Source organism: Python bivittatus, unplaced genomic scaffold (assembly GCF_059951505.1).
Source record: "Python bivittatus isolate LINGU-HERP-01145 unplaced genomic scaffold, Pbiv_v1 ctg000020_np1212, whole genome shotgun sequence".
Classification (NCBI taxonomy): domain Eukaryota; kingdom Metazoa; phylum Chordata; class Lepidosauria; order Squamata; family Pythonidae; genus Python; species Python bivittatus.
The window spans coordinates 92336000-92360978 of NW_028277030.1; the positions used below are offsets into that span (position 1 = coordinate 92336000).

At 38.4% G+C, this 24979-nt stretch overlaps 1 long non-coding RNA gene across 2 annotated transcripts; it reads right to left on the bottom strand.

Annotated features, from left to right (window-relative positions):
* Positions 1–1005: 1005 nt before the first annotated feature.
* LOC148217127 (uncharacterized) lies at positions 1006–21617 on the bottom strand. 2 transcript variants are annotated; one of them, XR_015797998.1, is made up of 4 exons: positions 21330–21617; positions 3915–4013; positions 1835–2053; positions 1006–1207 (listed from the first exon to the last, which is right to left on the bottom strand). It is a non-coding gene; the product is annotated as an uncharacterized LOC148217127 (long non-coding RNA). The 2 variants fall into 2 exon arrangements; XR_015797997.1 differs by lacking the exon at positions 3915–4013 and having other exon boundaries at positions 21330–21606.
* Positions 21618–24979: the final 3362 nt, after the last annotated feature.

Here is a 24979-nt window from a genome sequence, read left to right on the forward strand (position 1 = left end):
TTTTTTTTAAGAGCTGAAAATTATTGCTGCTTTTCACTGCGAGGGTGAGGAGGAGGCTGGAGAGATGAGAATTCAGTGAACAAAAAGATGATGCGTAACAGATACATTCACAGAGGTGAGGATGACGTTTTCTGTGGAATTTTTTTTCTACAGTTTTGAAAGTATGACAAAAACCTCTCTTTTTCAAAATTATGATGTCAGTTTCAGGCTGACATTACAGTATGTGTATTTCTTGTCTCAATGAGTGGGTAAATGGGTAAAAAAATGGGTAAACTGGCAGCATAGTCTGAAGCTGAAACAAACAAACCATGATTCAGGGATTGTATGCAACTCTGGGATGGCAAGTTGCTCATTCTCAATTATAAATAATAAATACATTTAATAGGAACTTGCTTCTTAAAGTAAAAGAGAGGAGTTAGTGATATAGAAACAGAAATACTCAGAACCATATCACCTATAGTATGTATGTGTGCACACGCACCCACACACAAGTGAAAGAGAAAGAAATTTAGAATATACAGTCAGTATTCTGTTGTTGAAGGATGTCATATGACCAAATAGGATAGCCAAAGATCATAAAAATTAGCATCATAGTCCAAGCGATACTTAAAAGTAAATCCTATTTTACTGAACGGGAGTTTTAGTAAATGAATATAGATTTTCAGCTTTAAAGGCAATAGAACAATCACCATGATATATTAACCATAGGCTTCACAAGAAGTTCTTAAACCCTCTTGAAATCTGTGAGATATCTGATCTTGATTGTGCAGTCAAAAATGAAGGCCTAGGCCACATTGCAGCGATAAGAGGTAATGTTTGGGCAGGAACTAAGGTACCCCTGACATTTTCCTTTAGGTCCTCTTTGTCATCTCCTTTTACTCTGAGTTTCCAAAGTGCTTTTTAAACTTAGCAAAGAGGAGACAAAAACCCAAAATAACAACATTATTTTGTGAACAGGAGAGCAAGGCAGAAAATAGATGACCACTAGAATTTGTTTGTTGGTTTGCAAGTGTTTTTATTCTGTTTTATTCAAAGATGAATATAAACAGCTTACAAACAATATTCCATTGATTACTGGACAGAAAATACAGACAATTCATCATCATCATCATCGTTGTGATCATCAGGACAAGAATAGCCAACTTCTGGTATCTCTCTGCTGGCATTTAGTGGTAATTCACATTTTTGCAGCCCAGATATGATAGCCCTGTAGAGGAGGATATTAATTAAAATTACTCCCACATTAATTGCTCTGAAGTGCATTCTTTAGCAATCTATTGATATGTATTCATGGCAGGCATGTTTGCAAACCTAGAATTCTCCCATCTTCTTGGCCTGAACTGGTGTTCTGCATTAAGTGAAGCATGCAGAGTCCAGATTCAGTATTCCATTAACATCTCCTGAAATATTAGGATTCTGTCTTAATAAGAGTAAGCAGTGATTTCTGTTTGAGCTTGTTGGCTGTTAACACACAGAAGAGATATTTAGTTAGTTAGTTAGTAAGTTAGTTAAATTTATATGGCCGCCCATCTCACACAAAATTTATGACAAGAGTTGAAAAGAACAGCATGAAAGATTTGCCATGGTCACATTCCAGATAATGATATATGCACATCAGTACCATCAAATATTCATCACAACTGGTTTTTCATAACTTTTTTCATTATTATTATTATTATTATTAGTAGTAGTAGTAGTAGTAATAGTAGTGGTGGTGGTGGTGGTGGTGGTGGTGGTATTAACATACTAATGGACATTTTCATAGGGGAAAGAGGGGGACTGCATAAGATAATGGAAGTGTAATCTAGATCTCTCAAAATATTCCAGATTGTACCTTCTATCAGGTCAACCAACATGGTCAGTGGTAAATTGTACAAAATATATTGAGGGTACCAGGATGCCTCAGGCTCAGATTATCCCACTTCAGCCATATTATGCAAAGACCTAGCTCTCTGGAGAAGGCTCTAATGCTGCGAAAGGTGGAAGAAGAGGACAGCCAGCAGCAAGGTGGATGGACTCTGTTATGGTGGCAATGAGTACACCGTTGGAAGACCTGAAAGACCAGGATAGGGACAGATCATCATGGAGAAAATCTACTATGTGATCACTAAAAGTTGACAATGATATGATAGCCCATAATCAAAAAATCAGAATCTCTATTACTGGCTTAGGACATGGACTTCAAGCCTATTAGGGCATACTGATATGTGGATAGCTGATTCATACTGTATTGGACCATCATTCTAATTACCACAGTCGTTTGACAGTGAGTCCCCAGGATCTCATACAGAGATCTGTCCACTTACTCCTTGATCCTGGCAATTGGTATGAAATTTCAGTTCCGCTTGTGGCCTGCTCATTCATAAGTTGATCAAATATCCTGATGCTTTGCTGCTGAATAAAAATGGCCATTACTTATGTATATGTAGATGCCCTTTAAGTATTATTATAATGTGGTGATGTGAACCAATTATAGGAATAAGACAGTAAATTATGCACATATATGAACTTGGATATCCTTGTTCAGGGTTCCTCAACCTCAGCAACTTTAAGATGGGTGGACTTCAACTCCCATGCTGGCTGAGGAATTCTGGGAGTTGAAGTCCACCCATCTTAAAGTTGCTGAGGTTGAGGAACCCTGTCCTTGTTGATTCCCTCTTCTTCCATTCTTTAGTAGTCAGATCTGATGTCACCAGTGAAGCTGAATTATGGGAGAGTCAATACACAAAGAGAGAGAGGGAAAGAAACAAAAACAAAAACAGCTGCAGGTCCTGTGTTGGGTTTCCATTTCCTCTGGGTGCAATTCAAATTGTTCTTGTGACTTACCAAGTCGTCTATGACTTAGCAGCAAGATATTTTCAGGACTGCCTTCTCTGGCCAGAATCAGCTTGCCTGTCTCATCTGTCCCAAGAGAAACTGCCAGTGGCATTGGGGCAGGGGGTCAAAACAGGCAACCTGGCACTGCAATGCAAACTCTGACCTTTTGTACATGTATTCAGCACCTCTGACTTTTGCCTTGATCTGCCAGTCCTTTGTTATTGATGTGGACATGGTTGGATTGCATTCTGGACTGCAGGTAAAGTGCGCTATTGTCTCCTGTAACTGCACAAATCTCTTGCCCTACAGTATGAACCTTGGAACCAAACTCTAGAGGACATAAATCTACATATTTCAGTTCCATTCCATTTCTCATTTTCCATAATTTTTCTCTGTCCTATTTCTGTTATTATTCAGAATAACAATATAATCATCACATTACTCGTTTAAAATTTATGTGAAAATACGAATGCATCTTTGTGTGCATTTTGCCTAATATATGCATTTCGGTTTGTACTTTTTCCCCTCCCTCCCTCCCTCCCTCCCTCCCTCCCTTCCTTCCTTCCTTCCTTCCTTCCTTCCTTTTCTAGAGCTTCCCTAAGTCAGTGAAATTTTGTAACTCTTGAAAGCATTTGGGATGGGCTTCATTTTCTCTTAAAGTTTGGATTTTTAAATGAAGGACTGCACTGCAAGGACTGCATGGCAAAGATCAGAAAAGTGTATGTATACACACACACACACACACACAAACACACTCAAATACTGTTGCAAAATGGAGAGAAAAATGATGAAGCTTCTGCTTGAAAGAAGTAGTTATGAAGAATACTAGTTGAAAAGAGAGACCACGAGAAAGCATCTGAGTCCAAAAGCCAAGCAGCACAAGGGAGGTCTCAGAAAGCGACAGACAACTGCCTAAGTATTTGTGGAAATAATTGTCCATGATGGAACAACAGTGCTTTTTAATTAACTCAGACATACAGCATTATTTGTATCTGGTTTACATTGTTGTATCTGTAATCTAGTGAATAGTGTTATTCAATGAAAATTCAAAAGCTAATAAAACAATGATATATGTATTCAATTTATTTCATAATTACCAGCCTGCTTTCCTCTCTCATCCCAGTTATTGAACTCTGAGGTATTGCTGATTTGTTCTGGGAAAGTGCAACCAAGTGGAATTAACCATGAAATCCATCCTAGAGAGATGGGGAGAGGATGAGAATACATGGTAAACTGTCCAGTGGCTTTCTTCAACTTCTTGAAGAGGCACGTGGATAGCTGCTGCAATTGAAAAACTGTAATACAGAAACTGGGCTTCAGCTTTCCTACCTCACACTCTATATGAAACCATGTGTGTGTGTGTGTGTAGGATTCTTACTGACAAGATAACCAAGTAGGTAAAAAGAGTTTTCTTTGTTTTGGCAAAATGTTATTAGGATAAATTTCAATTCCATTTTGTCTTAGTTTGCAGAATCCTTCCTAGATTTTTTTTTAATCTTCCTGGACAAGCATAGTCTTCCAAGCCAATCTGTTTATGAAGAAGCATAAACATGTCATTGTGGTATTAATCTCCAATGGCTGTGCTGTTGCCAACATTATGCAGATACTTGAGGGACAACTCAAGAATGGAAAAGTCATGAGAATCTAGTGCAGTTGTATTAAACTGTCAATTCATCTGACTTTTCAAATTCTACTTCTTTTAAATTAAACTTCAGAACTCATTTTCTCCCTGCTTTGATATTTTGATAATATAGTGAAAATTATTAACTGTCACTGAGAACTTAAGATTGGAGCATTTGTAAAGGATGACAGTAACCATTTTAAAATAATCAGAAAGAAATTCCCATTATCATTTGTATATCTGTGTGTAGATTTAAAATATAAATTTAAAGATAGTTTCAACTATTAAAGTTTTTCCAGAAAAATCTTTCCATAGAGAGGTAGGATTGCTTGCTTCTGATTTTATAAAATCTCAAATGCTAGAAATGCTTCACAAACTATGAAGCCATTGTCATTATATAACACAGAATGTTTCTTTATTATACAGATTGTTCTGATCATTTTGTTAATGTATAGAGACTAATCTCTTCCCCTTTCTTCACCTGATGTTTTTTTAAATATGGAGATTTCAATCATATTGCTCACTTCTCTTCAACCAAAAAATAAGAGACAACTTTATGAGATAAAACACATACACTTTTTTTACAGCTAGGAGCTGAATGCATACATTCTGCAGTAAAATGAGAATCTAAGATTAAACTACTAAATGTGTAGCTTTTGTTAGGGTTCATTTCTCAAGACTATATAAACTTTATACATTCAGGATAAAGTTTTCCTCCCAGAGTGTGTGAGAGGTGTGGAAAAAGCTTCAAATATATGAGGTGTAGAAGTCCTCCAAGCATCCAGATCTGCTTTAACTTTGATGATAGAATTCTGCATTGTGCCTTAAGACACAGTCATTGATTCAGCACATATATTCTGTAGTCTGCCCTGTTTTGAATGTTTAATATAAATGCATATCATTTATGTACAGAAAACTAATCAAACTGTAACAGCAAGAAGTGATGACACTTAGAGTAGCCACTGAAGGGGAAGTGTAAGAACTGCAGCAAGGGTGGGATTGATGATAGCAGCAGCGGTGGCCAATAATAAACTTCTATTTTTGCTTCTTAAACTAGCTTAGAGTTGCAAACTAATCAGAGGAGGCCATCTTACAAAGCCATGAGAACCACCTTAGCTTTTCCAGCACTGTATGATTGCTATGACTCTGTTTGGCAAATATATAATTTTGGAAGCTGTCTATGAACATTTTGTTTCCAGATAACCAAATAAATCATACTCAGCTGTATGTGATCTTGTGGATGAAGGAAAACAAGACTCTGCTCCACCTATTGTAATGACCAGGGGAATACAGTAGGCATAGTGTACCTTAGCAAAGCATTTGATAAAGTCTCCCAAAAGATCCTAGTATGAAGTATAGTATTAAAATTAAGAGAAATCATTGTGTTGGTCAGACCACACCTGGAATACTTGTCCATTTCTGGGCTCCATATTTTAAGAAAGACATGAACAAAGCAGAGCATGTCCAGAGGAAAGTAACCAAGTTGCCAAGAGGCTGGAAGGAAATGTGGTATGTTAGAACTGTTGGGAATGTTTAGCCTAGAAAAGAGAAGATGTGAGGAGACATGATTACTCTCTTGAAGTATCTGAAGGGGTGCCATCCAGAAGATGTTCAAAGTTGTTCCAGAAGACCAAACAAGGATTGAGTTTAAATTAAAATGATACAGTTTTTAATTGGACACTGGGAAAAACTTCCTAATGGCAAGAGCTGTTCAGTAATGGAATAAAATTCCTCAGGAGGTGGTGGAATCTTCTTTGCTAGAGGTGTTTAAACCAGAGGTTGGCTGGTCATCTGTCAGAAATGCTGAAGTAGTAAATTCCTGCATTGGATAGGAAGTTAGACTAGGTGATCAATCCCCAGAGTTTCCTTCAGTTCTTATATTTTATAGTTCTATGATATTCCCAGCACAGAATAGATAGGACTGACAGGGCAAACAGGGGCCATTTTGTAAGATGTCTAGTTTAATGGGCAGAAGATGGAAACAAATGATGGATGTGCTCTAGCATATTGTTTTGCAAAAATTGACAAGATGTGCTCACTCAGTTGTTGGAATACAACTCCTATTATCCCACATCATTGGACCTCCTGACTAGATCTGAATGGAATTGCAGTTCAGCAATATCTGGGGAAGAGACAAATGCCTGGTCCCACTGGAATTTGCTGTACTGCAAGGTATCTCCTTTCTCTTGAAATGTCAAGGAGATGGCAGCGGGATTATAGAAAGGGTCCGTAAAAGAATTGGCATACTAGAGAAGGAGTAGATAGGACTAAGATAAAATAAGTGAAAGTCTGCATACGAATGAATGCAGAAATGGGTTTTTTTTCTCCTTATTACATTAAAATATGGACTGAATGCAAGTACTTTACAGTGCAGTGACAAAGCATAGCCTCAGGCACCCCTGGGCATTAAGTGTAATAGTCACTGTAAAAAGATGACGATGTTTCAGATCAAGTGGATTGATTCTAGGTTGTAAATGCAAATTCTAAGCATTCCCCAAACCATCTTGCATTTTCTGAAAATGCTAAACTGGTGCTGCTTCCTCCCAAGGTTAGGAAAACACACTTCAGAAAACAGAAACCTTTAAAAGATCAAATTTCCCCCCTTTTTCAGCTGCTGGCTTTAGAACCATACAGCACTTTATAAAGTAAATATATAGTCGATCTTTTGTTTAAATGTCAAATCTCAGCAGAAATCTATGAAGAAAAGCAAAAGGTTGAGTCTGGAATTAGCATTGCATTGATGGAAATTTGCCAACGGTGAGTCAAAAAGTAATATGAGCACTGAGCAGAGAATTCAGGGTCTGTTCCTGCAGCCACAATAGCAAAATCACTATGTGCCATGTTCCTTCATTTAATTGTATATTTATTTATTGTTTTAACGTGTTGTGAGCCTCCCAGAGTCCCCCATTGGGGGGAGATGGGCGGGGGACAAATTAAATAAATAAATAAATAAATAAATAAATAAATAAGCTCATGTAGATGATTAACAGGGGGCTATTGGACATCTGAACTACTTCAAGGTGTCCAGAGTCCACATATACTGTTAACCTGCATTCATTTGCCTCTGCAAGTGAAACAAATGGCTAGATTTTAGCACAGAGGTGGTCCTGAGAAAGGGCTCCACCTCTGTGATCAAAGATCTCTTGATTTCAGGGACATTAGACAATGCAGAAAAGTGACATCAACATTAGTGCTTCTTAACAACACTCCATAGGATTTAACAAGGATATGCATTTTACTGCTCTCCTTCACACCTGATATTTCACAAGCACATTATTTCTTTTTGAACTGTAATTGGAAAAACCAATAGAGATGCCACAGTGACGCTGCCACCCAACACAATTAACAGGAAGAATTACAAGTATCATATGTTTATAAAGTATACTTGTATACCCCTGCAATATGCCTCAAGACTATTCAGGGCTGATTTGGGGAGGGAATTCCCCTCAAGATTTTCCCAAAGGAGTTCCATTCTATGAGTTGGAATAGCACTACCAGAGAGGAAATCTTTCCATCAAGGCTATGTATTTTGAAAATATGGAAAGCTTTGTTCACATTAAAAGAATGGCAGATATTAATTCTTTCTGCCTCTGGAAGGCAGCTTGCAAACCATTTTTGGTGAAATAGTCTGTCCACTGGCATCAGCTTATATCAGCTTGCCAGTCCAATGAAAGGTAACATGGCAAGGGTCTATTTTGTAAACCTTCAGCTGGTGTAATAGAAGTCTTGCTTAAATACAGACATAAGCAGGCTATAAGACATGTTTACATTCAAGTACGCAGAATTAAAGTTCTAGAAGCACAGCTGTGTGTATCCAGGACATCTTGCTGCCCAAGATGAAGGACACAATGGAACCTTCCTCCCTTCTATAGAGGGCAGAAGGATTAGATCCTTCACGATGCTTGAGAGCAGTTGGCAAATGTAGGAAAAGCTGCTCTGGAGCACTCGTGGCTCTCTTCTTTAAGACTGGGAACAGTCAAGGGCTCCAAAGGAACAGCTGAGTAGCTGTCACTTCTGCCTAATGATAAATGTTGGCCAAGGAAGCAGTACAGCAAAACTGTTCTTCAAATGTGACTTTCAGGGAGATTGCTTTGGAATTGGACTGTGGCCACTATGTTCAGTTGTAAAGTAGTTTGTTCTGGGCAACTTGAAAGAAATATGGGAGCGTTTTGAAGAAAATACATAATTGCTCTTTGGAAGGAGAGAGATAAACTGAATAAGCAAGCTACTAAGATTTTTCCATTCAATCTGAGACCTGGAATTTGACTTGCATTTTTATCTTCCATTGTTACAGATCATAAATATATCTAGCGCTAAAGAAAAGCACTTCATCAAACTTTAAATCACCTCATGATTCTTCAATGAGCTGCCTTGTTTTGTTAGGAGGCTCTGGTGCCAAAGGTGCTTAGTGTTTTTGGAAACATGTCAAATCAATTGTTTCTGAAAGAGGCTGGGAGAAAGGCTACTTGACTGGCTGTCCTGTTTCACTTCGACATGGCCATGCAGATACTTATGTGGGTTTCCAAGCCTTCTTTTTGAGACAAGAGTTAATGTTTGGAGTCCATTCTTTGGGACTATTCACATATAAAAATCTTCATTTCTGCCTTGGAACAACAGCAAAGCAAGAAATGATTTTGTTTACTTCCTCTAGTACAGTGTTTCTCAACCTTGGCAACTTGAAGAGGTGTGGACTTCAACTGCCAGAATTCCCCAGCCAGCCATGCTGACTGGGGAATACTGGCAGTTGAAGTCCACACCCCTTCAAGTTGCCAAGGTTGAGAAACACTGCTCTAGTAAGATAAAAACAGGAAGAAGGACCATATATCTTCTCAGATTGCTACCTAATATTCAGATCAACATCTCAACTAAAACCTTGCTCAATATTTGTAATAGCTTCTGTTAAGCTTATTATATCTGGAGTGCAAAAATCTGATTCACTACTAGATGTCAGCAAAGAGATACAGAAAACTCTCTTTGCCCCCATCTAACTGTTGTCTGGAGTTTTGCAACCCAGATCTGGTAGCAGTCGCTTCTGCCAAACTAGTCAAAATGTATAAAATGAAGGCACACACAAACTATTCAATTGCTAGTCTTTAGTGGTAGATGCGATCTTCATAAGTCTCTCTATCCTAGAGTGAGTCTTAATTCTGCAATAAGGCCAATTGCTCACAGATATTTTTTTTTAGATTGTTTTAATCCCGCCTTTCTTATTTTTATAAATAACTCAAGGCAGCGAACATACCTAATGCTCCTTCCTCCTCCTATTTTCCCCACAACAACCACTCTGTGAGGTGAGTTGGGCTGAGAGAGTGTGACTGGCCCAAAGTCACCCATCCGGCTTTCATGCCTAAGGCAGGACTAGAACTCTCAGTCTCCTGGATTCTAGCCAGGTGCCTTAACCACTAGACCAAACTGGCTCTTTGTTGCATTTATTGCATCTCAGGCCAGCCTTCCACACTGCCAACATCTAGTTGATGATGGTCCACATTAACCAGTCCTAGAATCACAGAAGCGTAGAGCTGGAAGTGACCTAAGAAGTTATCAAGCCCAACCCTCTACACACTGCAGGATTCACTACACCATCCCCAATAGATTATTATCCAGCTTCTGTTTGAAAACCTCCAGTGAATGGGAAGAAACCACTCCATGTGGTAACCTATTCCACTGATTGACAGCTCTTACTGTCAAGAAGTTCTTCCTCATGTCTCATCTGTATCTATATCCTTGAAGTTTCATCCCATTGGTTCTAGTCTTACCCTCTGGAGCAAGTGAGAATAAGTCTGAACCCTCTACAAAGTGAGACAGCCCTTCAGATATTTGAAGATAGCTGTCACATCCCTTCTCAACTTTCTCTTCTACAAGCTAAACATACCTCTTGGTTTCCAGTCCTTTCACCATTTTGGTAGCCATCTCTGGACTTGCTCCAGTTTATTAGTGTCTTTTTAAACTGGGATGTGCAGAACTGAACCCAATACTCCAGGTAAGGCCTGACCTGGGCAGATAGAACAGGATAATTACTTCCCTTGGTCTGCACACTATGCTCCTCTTCATATTCCTCAAGGTGCCATTGGCCTTTTTTGCAACTACCATACATTGTTGGGACATGTTGAGTTTTGATCCACTGGTACACCCAAGTCCTTCTCATGTTTCCTCTAGTTTCTGACATGCCATATGCAAAAACAAAAAAAAGGTTATGTGCAACTTTTCCCAAACCAAGTACGATGTTGGGCACCACAATAAGAATATACAAATAAATTGCAAATGCATGTAATAGTGAAATATTAAAATGTTTACATATTTCTTAGTTAAAATATAGAAACTATAAATTAATGATAGTAGGTTGCATATACACTTAAAAGTTGTATCTTTGAGTCAATTTTGACTCTTGGTGACTGTCCTCTGTAGTTTTCTTGGCAGCCATTTTTTGGAAATGGCTTGCCCTGCCTCTTCCTAGGTCTGAGAGAAGTGACTGGTTCAAGGTCACCCAGCTGGCTTTGTGCCAAAAGCAGGACTGGAACTCACTGCCTCCTGGTTTCTAGCCTCAATACCTTAACTATTACAACAAACTGGCTCTCTACATATATGCTTACAGATGATAATATAAACTTGTTCGTCACTGATTACTGATAATTTGATAGATGAGTTTTTAGGGAGTTTTAGAAGCCACCAAAAAATTGCAGGGGCTGCTTATGTTTTGGAGGCTATTTGGATTCCTATCCATGATTTGTATTAATGGCTTCTTTTAATCTATGTGATGTAGGAAAATGGTGTGATCTCAGGCACATTCCTCTGGTAGCAGAAGAGCTGGACACACTGGCTTTTGCCCATAGTTCTGAGGAACCCTATCAGGATTTTTAGAAAAGAGTCTGAGGAATAGGCCATTTATGTATCTCCAAGAGTTTGAGAGATATTTGAGAGTGAATATTAAAGAGTTATTTGTGCATTTGACTACCCAGAGTTCAGAAAGTTTCCACTGAAGGTGAAAAAAGATAAGGAAACAGCTGGCTCTATAGCTAATGTAATTAATAATCCATTGACCTGGTTGCCCCTAGCAAAAACAAACCAGTTCAACCCCTAACTGAGGAGGAGCTATGAAAGATTTGGAAGCCATCAGCCTACTGGCAAATTAGATAACACTGAGCAAGCTAGACAAAGTTTGTGTGTGTATTCTAAGCTCACATAACTTGTGACATATCAAGCAGAATTCAGCTCAACAGCCATCTGCTGTTTTTGACAAAATCTGCTTTTTGCAAGTAGGTAGCAAATTTTCCCCAGATGGTTGCTCCAAGCATTCTGCCTACTTAATCATCCAAGTTTATTCCGAAGCAGCTAAAGTTACAGAACTTAGATCAGCCCAGATGTTGTATGTTTAGTGAGAAGTAGTTAAACTGCATTCAATCCCCTTGGGCACAACAGTATACTTAAGAAAGTTGCCATCACTGCAGCTTTTTTCACCAATGAGAGTATTAGCCAGGGATGTTCTTGGGTTATGGGGAAAAAAAGTCAAGATGGCAACTATGATGATGCGATTGGAGCCCCACCTGTTTTTTATGTACTTCACAGTGTATTCTGGCTCTCTGTGGTGTCTGCTTTTTTGGCTGTTCACTTCCACATGTGTCATCGTTTCCTCGACTTCTTCCATTCCAAAGTCATTTTGCATTTCACACATCTTGCTCCAAACTTCTTTGTTTTCCTGACTTTGAATTCCAAGGCAGTGAGTGATTTGTCCTAGGTTTTTAATCTTCAAATCCTCAGTAACTTTCCAGATGATTTGTCCACTACCATCCTTGGGCTTATAAAATACAAGTGCATAATATATCATGTTTTTCTGTCTTTAGTCTTGGTGTAGAGGCATGAATCTGCTTCATGTTTTTCTTCTGGGAAAACTTAGCCAAACTTTCTTTATTCCAAGCCCTGGCTGCTTGCTCTAGTCCATAAATGCTGTTTTGGAATTTGCAAATCAGTTCTGGCCCTTCTGGATCTGTCATCCCTGATGGTTGCTACATCTACAGTTCCTCACTGATGTTGCCATACAGGAAGTCTCTTTACATCCAGATGTTTCATTTTCAGTTCCTTACTTGATGAAATAGTAGTAGTGTCATTATAATGATGTCTCATCATAATCTTGATGATGACTACACCTAATTGCCTTCCATCTTTATAAAAGCCAGGTGAGTGTCTGGGTTCCACATTTTTAGCATTATTTTATTTCTTCTTCCATCCAGCGGCCTTATCTGTGGATAGCTCTTTAATGTCCTTCCAGGGGATAGGTTCATATACAGTACTTTGTGGATTCTCATCATGTAAGATGATATTGTAGTCAGTATGCCTTTCATTGCCCAATTTGACTTTCAGGCTCCCCTTCTTGATCTGCTTGATTGGCATCAGGTGGTTGGTTGGGCATGTCTTCTATTACCTCCTTGCTTGATTGATTAGGGATATCTTCTGCCTTCTCTTTGCCTTTCTGGTCTGTGCTGCTCTCCTGGTTCACATTGGTAGATATATTTTCTGGGGTGTGTTCTTCAGAACTCACTTGTTCCACGGTTATAAGTTTCATGTGTTATAGAAATATACAGTGTTGTTTATAGTTACTGTGCATGACTGGGGCTACAGAATTCTGTACCCTTTGCTCATCTTGTTGTATCCCATCATTCCACCCACTGTGACTATGTCACTTAGCTGTGAGCATTTTTTGCCAGGAATAAACACTTTGGCCTTGCAGTCCAATTCTTATAGGTGGGTCATGTTGCTCATGTTCTGTGGAACTCCATAGTTCATATGGTCTCTTTTGTGTGATTGTGTGGATAGGTAGCTGTCATCAGTGTTCTCTCCATAGGAGAAGAAGCCAAACAAAATTCAGATGACCAGGTGCAAAAGCAGACATGCGCTAATGTTGGAAAGAGTGGCTTGAGGGGAGATGTTAAAACCCTATTCAACCATGCAGTCAACTCTGGGCTTCAAGCCAACCTTTCTCTTAACTAACCTAATGGGATTGTTACAAGATTTAAGTAGGATAACCCTCACGGATGTACACCACAGCAAGCTTATTGCCTGGATGGGATATGACAAATGTGTCCATGTCAAGGATCTCATTGTAGAACAATGAACTGAATAGGTTTTAGGCTCATGCCAGGCCAGTTCTGTAAATGATTTCTTGACTATAAGATTCATGTCAAGAAAAAATAATTTAACTATGTATCTGGCTGATCAAATATTCATGGGTAACATTGCAATTATAAGAAAGAAGAAAGAGCTAGGAAATACTGGAATAGTTTATGTGAAACACCATTTATTTATTTAAAGCATTTTTCCTGCTGTTCATTAAAAAAAATTCTCATAGCAGTTTACTGTCCAAATCAATAAAACTAAAGGCATTTCTTTCCCACAGGCTGATGATATAAAAAATCTGATGCACAGGATAAAAGAGAAAGGAGAATGAATAAAGTGAAATCAAACAGCAGTTCATAAAGTTAGAAACACAGAGACTGGCCAAATTTCCTCTGTATCATAATTTATAACAGGGTTTCTCAATCTTAGCAACTTTAAGATGTGTGGACTCCCCAGCTGGGAGTTGAAGTCCACACATCTTAAAGTTGCTAAGTTTGAGAAACTCTGGTTTATAAGATCATTTTGAACCTGGATTCAAAACCAGTTTTTTATGAGTACAGCTGTTGCTGCTGTTGGTCCTCCCCAAGAACAGCTTTTGCATGCAAGCCCAGGTACTAGAATAGGTTTTTCTTGGCAAAAAAAAAAAGTGATGCAGTATGCACCATTAAGATAATTTATTAGGTATGGGCAAAACCTACCATTATAGAAATGACTCTTCAGACCATGCCACACTGGGGGTGGTTTGGCAGTTTCCCAAAAATTAATTTTTTGATCCAGAAGTAGTCTGTGGTGGCTCTGACATAGTCCAGCCCCTAAACAGACTTCTCACATATCTAGAAGCTGTTCTTAAAAATAGAAAATATGTATCACCTTCTTGCATGTTGCACCCAGGCCGAATTGAGATTGTTATAGCTCGGCAGTTATCTGGGGTGCATGCTTCCATTTTCTATGTGCAGCAGATTCTGAACACTTAATGTTATTTGGGTCTAATTTCAACTCCTTGCCCTTACCACTTCTAAGATAGCTAAATTGGTAGCATAGATGGGAAGATTCCTGGCAGAGCTAGTGCAATCACAAAATTGATTAAAAGTAATTCTGACAGTCTTGCAGCTCTCTTTCCATTTATTAGAATGATTTATGTACTGAAGGGTTGGATCCTAGCCTTTACCCCTATATCTTAAAGGGAGAGGACGCTTGACCCAGCCAATTACTGACCAATCAGGTTGCTGGTATAATCAGGAAGTGATATGCAAGACATCTGGACCGGAAACGAATTGACCAGATCGATGGTAATAATAATAATAAAAAAACTTGGCAGAGGAGTAAGCAGGTTGGCAGAACAACTTTCAGTCAGTGCTGAGTCTTCTAGCACCTGGCAGGTAATCACACCTCCACACTAGCAGAATTCTGTATGCAGCAGTTTTTATTTTAAATCAGCCTTTGATCTAATCCCCAGGGACAGACTGGAGAAAACTTGAGTTCCCTTCTATTGATCAGTGCTGCTCATCCCAAAAGCTCATCTCTGAGCAAGATGTAATCCCTGTGGCCAGCTGTCAGAAGCAATACTAACTCAGAAAGGATATGTTTTAGATCTATTTTAGATCCACTTTTGCTTAGCTTGTATATTCATTCTCCCTTTAAAAGCCTTTCCCTACATGAACTTTCACCCTCCGAATTAGCATAAGTTTTAACATGCAGATGGTTTGGTGGTACAATATGCGCCTCTAAGGACTTTATTATCTGTTAATTAGCAAAAGAGAAATGTTACCAAGGCCAGCTAAAATAGATGGCACATAAATGTTACACCCCTTCCTCAATCAGGAGGCCCTCCACATGGTCACTCATGCCCTGGTCACCTCCCGGTTGGATTACTGCAATGCACTCTACATGGGGCTACCATTGAAGAATATCTGGAAGCTATAGCTGGTGCTGTTACGTAAACTGCATTGGTTGCCGGTTTGCTTCTGGGTCCAATTCAAGGTGTTGGTTATTACCTTTAAAGCCCTTCATGGCACAAGACCAGGTTATCTGAGGAGCTGTCTCGCCCCTGTTATATCAGCCCACCCCACTCAGTCCGGCAGAAGGGGCATGTTGCAGACCCCACCAGTCAAGGAATTTCGACTGGTGGGATCTAGGAAGAGGGCCTTTTCTGCGGTGGCGCCTGCTCTGTGGAACAACCTACCTCTCGAAGTACAGTGTGCGCCCACTCTCATGGCGTTCAGGAAAAGCCTGAAATCCTGGCTATGCCAGAAGGCCTGGGGGCCAGATGGGGGCTTGCATCAGTGGAAGTGGCTTGTGGGGTAATTGATTTTGCCCCCCCCCCCGGTCATCTTGAATGTTTTTAGTGTTTATGTAGAGGGTTTGTTTTACAGTCTGACTTTTAATTGATTAATTAATTTTAATTATTTATGTGGTATTACTGTTAATTGTTCATGGGATTTTGGTTTTAATTGTGAGCCGCCCAGAGTCACCCATTGGGAGAGATGGGTGGCATACAAATTTAATAAATAATAAAATAAAATAAAATAAAATAAAATAAAATAAAATAAAATAAAATAAAATAAAATAAAATAAAATAAAATAAAATAAAAGGCAACTATATTGAACAGCTCATGATACATATAAAAGTATCTTATAAGGTTCTGGATCTTTCTTGTAACTCTCGTGTCTCAGTACAGCTCAGGGACCTTCACTAACTCCCAGTATGAGCCAGAGGCCAGTTTAAACTTCTGGTTTTTGTGTTTAGAGCTCACTGATCACAAATTCCCTAGTACCTTTTATTAAATCAGTAATAAGTAATTTTGGCCAGAATGGCTAAGATTTGTGCCATTGTTCCGGCAACATGGCAACATTTCCCAATTGCATTTAATTTGCTTTGCTTAGCTTTCTTCAAAATCTGTGTTTCTTAATGTAATATAATAATGCTGAAATAGTGGCTGAGTGTCACAGCATTGTAGATATCCAACCTATTTTCTGTTTACATCTGTTTTGCACACCATTATAAGGTGTGCAAGTAGCTTTTGCTACAAACGGAGAAGAATTCCACCCCACCCACCAGGACTTAAGTCTGATAAAGTAAATGAATGGGGACACTGACTTTGAGGGTTTACATCAAATATTTTCCTTCTTCCAAAAAGAAGGAACTCTTTCCATTTAATGTTGTCCTTTGATACTATTTCCTTCTTATGTAGTTTACCCTTCTTCTTTACCTTGTTTAATTAATATCCAAAACAACAATATTCCAGGATTATACTCACATTGACAACAAAGAGTCCAGATATTATGTTTTTCCCGTACCTTATTGAAATTCAAGGCTAAAACTTTTTAAAAGATTTATTTGTCAACTTCGTTAGAATTCTATGACATTAATCTATTTCAAAGTGTTTTCTTTCTCAAGGACATTGAATACAGACAGAAGGCACAAATATTTCAAGTTGGGTCTTAGAAGTGATGACAGTACATCTGATAAAACATGTAACCTATCAGTATCCAGCGTCAGTGGAACCAATCATCAGAGTGTTCTGTCTTGTTATTAGTCAACACTAAATCATCTTTTGGCTGGCAGTAATGAAGAAGAAGAGAATCAGTCAGAAGATTTGCAGGTGCACCAGTGGATCAAATAGAGATTGGAATACCCTGAAACTCATTTATTATCTTTGCTTAATTTATATTTTTGCAAAATTTCAGTTTTGCTAGCACTTTTCTTTACTTAAAGACTTTTGGATCACAATTTTTCATTTCAAGAGAAGAAAATTCTAACCTTGAATATATCTCTTCAGTTTTAAAGCTGTCCTTGGCCATTTTTTCTGAGCTACTACTTTGGTCTAGATCTTAGTTCATAAACAAATTTTTTTCTTCTTCTTCTTTCAAATGTTGTCTTCCAAGACTGAAAAATTCAGTATTTCAGTTTCAAATCTCCCAGCCACTAAACTTCTTATCTGGATTTCCTGTATTCTATATACTAGATCAGATCCTGGAGCAATTTTCTTGTTTTTTCTGCTTGGGCCAGGTAGTTCATTTCTTTCTTTCTTTCTTTCTTTCTTTCTTTCTTTCTTTCTTTCTTTCTTTCTTTCTTTCTTTCTTTCTTCCTTCCTTCCTTCCTTCCTTCCTTCCTTCCTTCCTTCCTTCCTTCCTTCCTTCCTTCCTTCCTTCCTTTCCCTGTCACCTCAACTTTTCCCCTTGAACTTTAGCAAAGGCACCTGCAGAACTGAAAGTAGGGTAATGCTACAAGCTCCACCACTTTTGTACATGTATGTGAAATATCATGATGTACTACAAGAAGAGTGGAAGTTACACTGCAATAGCATGAATCTGCTCTCACCATTTTCCCCCTCTGCAGACATCTCAGATCTTTTTATACCATTTCTGATATATTTGAAATGGAAAGAAAGTTTTAAATAATCTTAAAGGACCAGTGGATGAATATACAAGGTTACTTTTTATGGTAATTGTTTTTGTGTCAACTGAAACTTTCTTAATATCCTAATAGCATTATTTTGTTCCTAAAATTAATACTTCATTTTTTGTATTCATATTTATTTTGCATTTTAATACTTTTGTAGTCAATTATTACATGCATCTTGGTTTGTATTTTTTTTCATTTTTTCACTAAGTCTATGTTTTTATGATTTATTTTGCTCAATAAAATATAACAAATGCCAGGCATCCTTTTCTATGTTGAGTTAAAATCTTCATTGGCTCCCAAAAGCATCCATGGAAGTGTCAAAAAAGTCAAGATAGTGAGCATGCCATATTGTGATCAAAGCCTGCCCCTTTTTTATATGTGTTGCAGGGGTTATCACATAGAAAAGAGGCTGGGCTACAATCATATGGGCATGGCCACCATCTTGACTTTTTTGACACTCACCCCTCCCTGGCGACTCCCTTTTTAAAAAGACTTTGCAGCCCACCATTCCAGCAGCGGTCCACCTCTTTGGAAGAAGGGGAGTTTGGCCGAGACTGTGAATCCAGGATTGGTGCTTCTAACTGCAGAAGTCAGAGCAACCATGTAATTCAACCATCCATTCTTCTAGCCAAATAATTGCATTGGAATGGAAAGTCACTACAGGTAGTACTTGGTTAACAATGGTAACTAGGACAGGAACTCTGTCACTAAGCAATGCGGTCGTAAAGCATAATGCCATGTGAACACACCTGCAGTTCCTGCAGTTTCAGTTGTGTTGTTAGGTGAATCTCATGCAGTCATTAGGTCCAACATCACAATTGCCATTTGCTACCTCCTGCTGGTTTCGCCATTGACTTTGCTTGTTGGAAGCTGGCAGGAAAGGTTGCAAATGGGATCCCATGACCATGGGATGATGTGACATCATAATTGCAAGCTGGTTGCCAAACATCTGAATCATTATCATGTGACTTTGCAGAGGCTGTGATGGCCACAGCTTTGAGGACTGGCCATAAGTCTCCGCATTCAGCACCATTATAACGTCAAACATTCGCTGAACAAATGGTAGTTAATTGAAGACTACCTGTATAACTTTTATGGTGAACTGATTTAACATCCTTAGGATTATTGCTATCCTCATCTGTGTGGAAGGGAATGAGATGTTATATTACTCTGGGTCAGCACTATCTTCAATTGACTTAAAGAATAATGGATAGAAACTAAAATCAGTGCAGGGTCTTCCCCCAATTGACTCTCATCTGCAAGAATTCTAGAAACTGACTGGGAGCACTGGCTTTTTCCAGTTTTGACAGATAATTAAATCTTCGCTCTCATCTACCCAGCACATCAGCTTCCTTTCCAAAGTACATGAGAAGTATTTTAAAGATTTTTTACAGACCCAAATTTAGCACTAAATTCCAGTAGTAAATGAACTGTCTGATAAGAATCACTGATCTCTCTCTCTCTCTTTCTCTAACACACACACAAACACCCCAATATTTCAGATCCATGGATGTGGCAAGTAAGATCATTTTTATACAGTAATACATAAAATCATAGAATTGTCATGTTGGAAGGGTCCTGTCAACCTTACTAGGTAGACCAGACCGGAAACACAACCAGATGAGCTAATTCTACTTTATTGCAAAGCTACATTAACAGAATCTTGCAAGTCTGAAAGTACAATTCTCCCCCCGTCTCCTTTATAGCCCGAGAAACTAGGCTGGGTCTCAGAGCCTCTTACTCTGCCCACTATCCAGCTGCAGGCTATGCCCTCTCTTATCTGACTGTTCCCTTGGCAGCATCTCTTGGCCCAGTTTTCCAAGGTCTTTCCCACATACCACTACAGGACCAAAAAATCATTCAGTCCAACCCTCTGCAATGTACAGAAAAACCAACCATATTTAAAAGAGGCTGTCCAGCCTCTTAAAAAAACCCAGAGATGGTGAACCCATAACCACCATAGGTAGAAGTTCCACTATCGTACAGATATTATCATCAGGAAGTGTTTCCTTATGTTTAAGTGAAATCTAAATAGCTGCAACGTGCATCTATTATTTCTAATCCTTGTTTCTGTAGCAGTGGAAAATACTAGTTCCTCACCACCTTCCCTATGGCCCTCTTTAATCTTCCTGACCTCTATTAGCATGTCTCCCCTCTATCTTCTTTTTTCTAGACTGACCATCCCAAGTTCCTTCAGGCTGTCTTCATAGGGCTTGTTTTCATCTCCATGTATCATCTTTGTTGCCCTCCTCTGAACATGTTCTAATTTGTCAATATCCTTCTGGAAATGAGGTATCTGCAGTTGTACTCTGGCTGTGATCTCACCAGTGTAGAACAGAGAGAAATAAGGGAGGACTTCATACATTTCTGATACTGAGCTTTTTCTAATGCAGCACAGGATTGTGTTGGCCCTTCTAGCAGCTGTCTCACATTGCTGGTCATGTTTAGCTTGTTGCAACGACCACATCCAAGTCCACCTTGGATGTAATGCTTCTGAACCATGAATTTCCCATCTTGTATGTGTTCTCTATATTTTTCCTCCTTTACATTTCTACATTATACCTTGCATTTCTTCCAGTTGAAGGATATAAATGTGGTAATGTGAATGTTCACTACCCTTATTCAAGTCCAACAAGACAAAGCAAAAATAGTTGTTTAAATATTTATTTTGGAATAAACTTTTTATATAAAAGCCTACTCTCATTTCTGAATGTTGATTATAAATAGTTCAAGTGAATGTTTCTATCTGCATAAGGTTCACCCAGGACTAACACTGAAACAATCCTGTGATATATTGCTCCACATCCCTCCCACAAACCCTCATAAAATAATTCATTGTGAATAAAATTATCAGTCATAAAACTAAGCCTCCCTTCCTCCTATCTTCATCCTGGAATATCCTTATATGGGAACTCACAGATAAACATTATCATTTATTTCTTGATATATTCTGTCTCCAAATCATTAATAAACTTTTGGGAAGGTTTGGCTGACTGATTCAGATATCTATAAAATGCATCCTAGTTAATGAAAAGTTTCTTGTGCAAAATTAAATTTGTACTCTTTGCAATTCCTATACATTTCCATTCTGCTTGCTTGCACAGAAGAATTGACCGGTGAATCATGCAGTTTGTCTGTACATTTCAAATATCAGGCTTTGGCCTGATATGACATTACTCAGCTGTCACAAGCCTGAATGCAGTATAAATATATAAGTCCCACAATATATAAGTCCCACTTCTTTTTTATGTGTGTTACCATGTTACCTCCTTGGGGAAGGGTTTTTTTTACCAGTGTCATGGTGACCTCCGCAGGCTTTTTTCAGCACATCCTACTGCCAGAACTATGTCAAGCAACTACTTGATCACAATCACTTACCTTCAGTGAACAAAACTGGCTGGATCTGCATGCCTTGAGTGACATGGTATTTGTGAGAGCAATATTCTCTTTCATCACCTAATAAGCACATGCCCCATCTACGTTGCTTGCTACTTATCCTGTTTGTGTGAACAATGGAATCCATGAGTAAGAACTAGTTGCTTATCTTTTACTCTCATTTTTTGAGTGTCATCTGTGAGGTTCTTCAAACTGTCTTCTTCCTGTTTTGGTGCTGTCCGATGGCCACTGGGCCAGGCTTCAGAACTGAGGAGATTAAGAAGAGCTACATCGAGAGGCATGTATGGTATGTGAGTAGGATGGGATTCCTACCAAAAATCTCATTAAAAGGGGTGGGTCTTCAATTGCAGCTGCTATCTTTACTTTTTTGTCCTCCCTGCAGACATCCCTGAAAACCAGCCTACTTTGCTAGTTCTTCTAGCTTGTTTTCCTACCATGTAGACCGCAAAATAACCAGAGAAATGTTCATTTCCATGAGAATAGTAACAACAAAAGGAGAAAAGGGCAGATTTAAAGACTGGTGCTTCTAACACGTCAGCAACTGCTTAGCACTGCATCAGAGAGGCAACAAGCCAAACTCCCAGTATGAGAATTCCAGGACCTCTGAACAGTAAATTCAGCTCATCAGCTGTAATTTGGTAAAGTGCAAAAGAGTCTCCAGGGACATGTAAATGGAGAGAAATTATAGAACAGATGCTGAGAAATTGTGGAAACACCGAAACAATATACAGCATGAAGCTATTCATTCTGATCAGTTTTAACCGTATAAATATAGGGCATATGGACATAAGTGTCTAAGTAATAAATGAGCCTCTGCTTTCAGCAGCCCCTAATTCTCTTCCCTTCTCAAAATGGACAAAGCAAATATTTTCTATTTATATGCATTTTCTGCAAAAAGGATCCACATTTGCAGCCTCTTGAACATTGTAGCACAAACAAGAGCCAATGCTAATTTGTAAGATTAGAAATATAACTCAGGATTGTCCTGAAAATCATGTTCTCTGATTCCCCTCTTCTCCCCTTCTTTTCTTTTCTTTGTTTTTTATTGCTTTGGCATTCTTCCAATCAGGCTTTTTGTCCCCCCATGAACATCATACAACGCAAAGGAAAGATAATTCTTTTGTTGTTTTTGTTCAGTCGTTAAGTCGTGTCCGACTCTTCGTGACCCCATGAACCATATTGCGTCAGGCCTTCCTGTCCTTCACTGCCTCCCTGAGTTTGCTCAGTTTCATGCTCATTGCTTCAGTGATGCTATCTAACCATCTCATCCTCTGCCGTCCTCTTCTCCTTTTGCCTTCAATCTTTCCCAGCATCAGGGTCTTTTCCAAAGACTCCTCTCTTCGCATTAGGTGACCAAAGTATCTGAGCTTGAGCTTCATTATCAATCCTTCCAATGAGCAATCAGGGTTGATTTCCTTTAAGATTGACTGGTTTGACCTCCTAGCAGTCCAGGGGATTCTTAAGAGTCTTCTCCAGCACCACAGTTCAAAGGCATCAATTCTTCGGCACCCCGCCTTCTTTATGGTCCAGCTCTCACAGCCATACATTACTACTGGAAAAACCATAGCTTTGACTATGCGGATCTTTGTCGGCAAGGTGACGTCTCTGCTTTTTAATATGCTATCTAGGTTTGCCATAGCTTTCCTCCCAAGGAGCAAGCGTCTTTTAATTTCATGGCTGCAGTCTCCATCTGCGGTGATCTTGGAGCCCAAATAAATGAAGTCTCTTACTGCTTCCATTTCTACCCCTTCTATTTGCCAGGAAAGATAATTCTGGACATCCCAAAATAAGATTTATTTATTTATTGGATTTCTCTCCCGCCCATCTCCCCTACAAGATGACATTCAGCCACTCCATGGAAAGCTTTTTGGAAGCAAGCCCCACAGGAATTCAATGAAATTTCATCCTTAAGTTAAGCTCATTGAATTTGGTGGGCTGCATAAGCTGCATTAAAATGGCATTGAACTGAATTTTGGCCTTAAAATATAGCAGGTGAAACCAATTATCCCATAGCTGACATTCTAATTCAGAACCTCCAGTTCTTACCTGAAAAATAGAACAATGAATGCTTTTTTTTGAATTTTGGATCATCTCTCATTTTTATTACATTTTAGAGAAATTGTATCACTACGTATTTGTTTTGTAGATATATCCTGATGTAGTAAAATAGTAGATTACCATGTCCAGTCCCTTGGGTATGATCCTTGTCGTTAAGCCTTGTTTAGCGGATCATGAAACAATACTGAGAATGGATGTAACTAAATTTAAAATAGAACTGCTTCTTTTAATTGTCAAATATGCCCACTCAGAAGTAAGTCTTATTTAGTGGACTACCTAGGAAATTGCATATAGGTGTATTATAGAGTGTACATCTTATATATAGTAATACATGGCCATATGCTAAATAAATATTAATCTTCTTAATCTATCTAATATGGTCCTTATTTGTTCATGGGTACCGTATACAAAATGCAGTGCAAAATATATTCTTCTAAAAACATGAAAAGGCATAGAAATGGAGGACTTTTCTCTTCTTTTCTGTTTATTGGATTTTGTATAGAGTGCATTAATTGCCTATATTCCCATTGTAAAAGTAAAACTGAAGTACTGAGGTCCTAATTTGCTTATAGCAAAATTGAACTGTGATCAGTTTTTATAATTTCTTCTTAAGCTTCATGGCAAGAATGCTATATCAGTGAAAGAAAGAAAGGAAATTCAGTGAATACTTCTTTGTGGAAGCAGCTTCACTTCTTGAAATGTGATGATCTTTCTAGTTTTCCAGTGATTAATGTAATTCTTTATCCAGAGATAACTAAAAATGTTGTGTTTCTACAAAAAGTTTGTTACTAAAGCAGTTCTTCAGTATCATGATCTAGACTATCAAAATTACTTATGAACAGAAACAGTATTACACCCTTACATAAATACTATTATATATTATATTTTATTTATAATCACAATCAGAAAATTTCATGAAGCATTTTGTCAGTTCCTTTAATAGACTTCCTGTCCACCATTAGCCTATTTCTTCTGATAGTGAAGTAATGGCACAGGTGGATCCCATGGATCAAAAGGGATTACTCACACAGGCAGCTGAATTTTGGGCTTGCATTAAATGTACAAGTGATGTATTTATATCATTACCTAAACCTATTCCTTATCAGAAGTTCCACATAGTTAACTATTTTAAAAGAACTGCATTCACCTAATAACTTTCTACTATTTAAATCTAGACTCCAAGAGATGACCCAAGTCAAAAGGTCTCCTAACCCTTCCAGATGGATGCCCAAACCTTCATCTATAGGTTAAGAAACTATTCTTAACCCATATGCATATGGAAAGAAATGTAGCTGATAATGTCTCAGTTGAGACATTATGAAGAGAAAGCAAATTATGGTTTAATGAATTAGAAGGGAGAACTGGAACATGAATCTTACACTATCTGAAAGACTCAATGCCTGAATATTAAGGCTACAGTTGATAAATCTGATCACTACGTATGATATTAGGCTAATATGGATAATCTATCACATGCATCAAAAATATTATCTTGGGAGAAAAGTGGCATACAAATAAAACTATCGAAAATAAATGAAAATGTACATAAATAAAAAAGGCCCATAATTATCTCC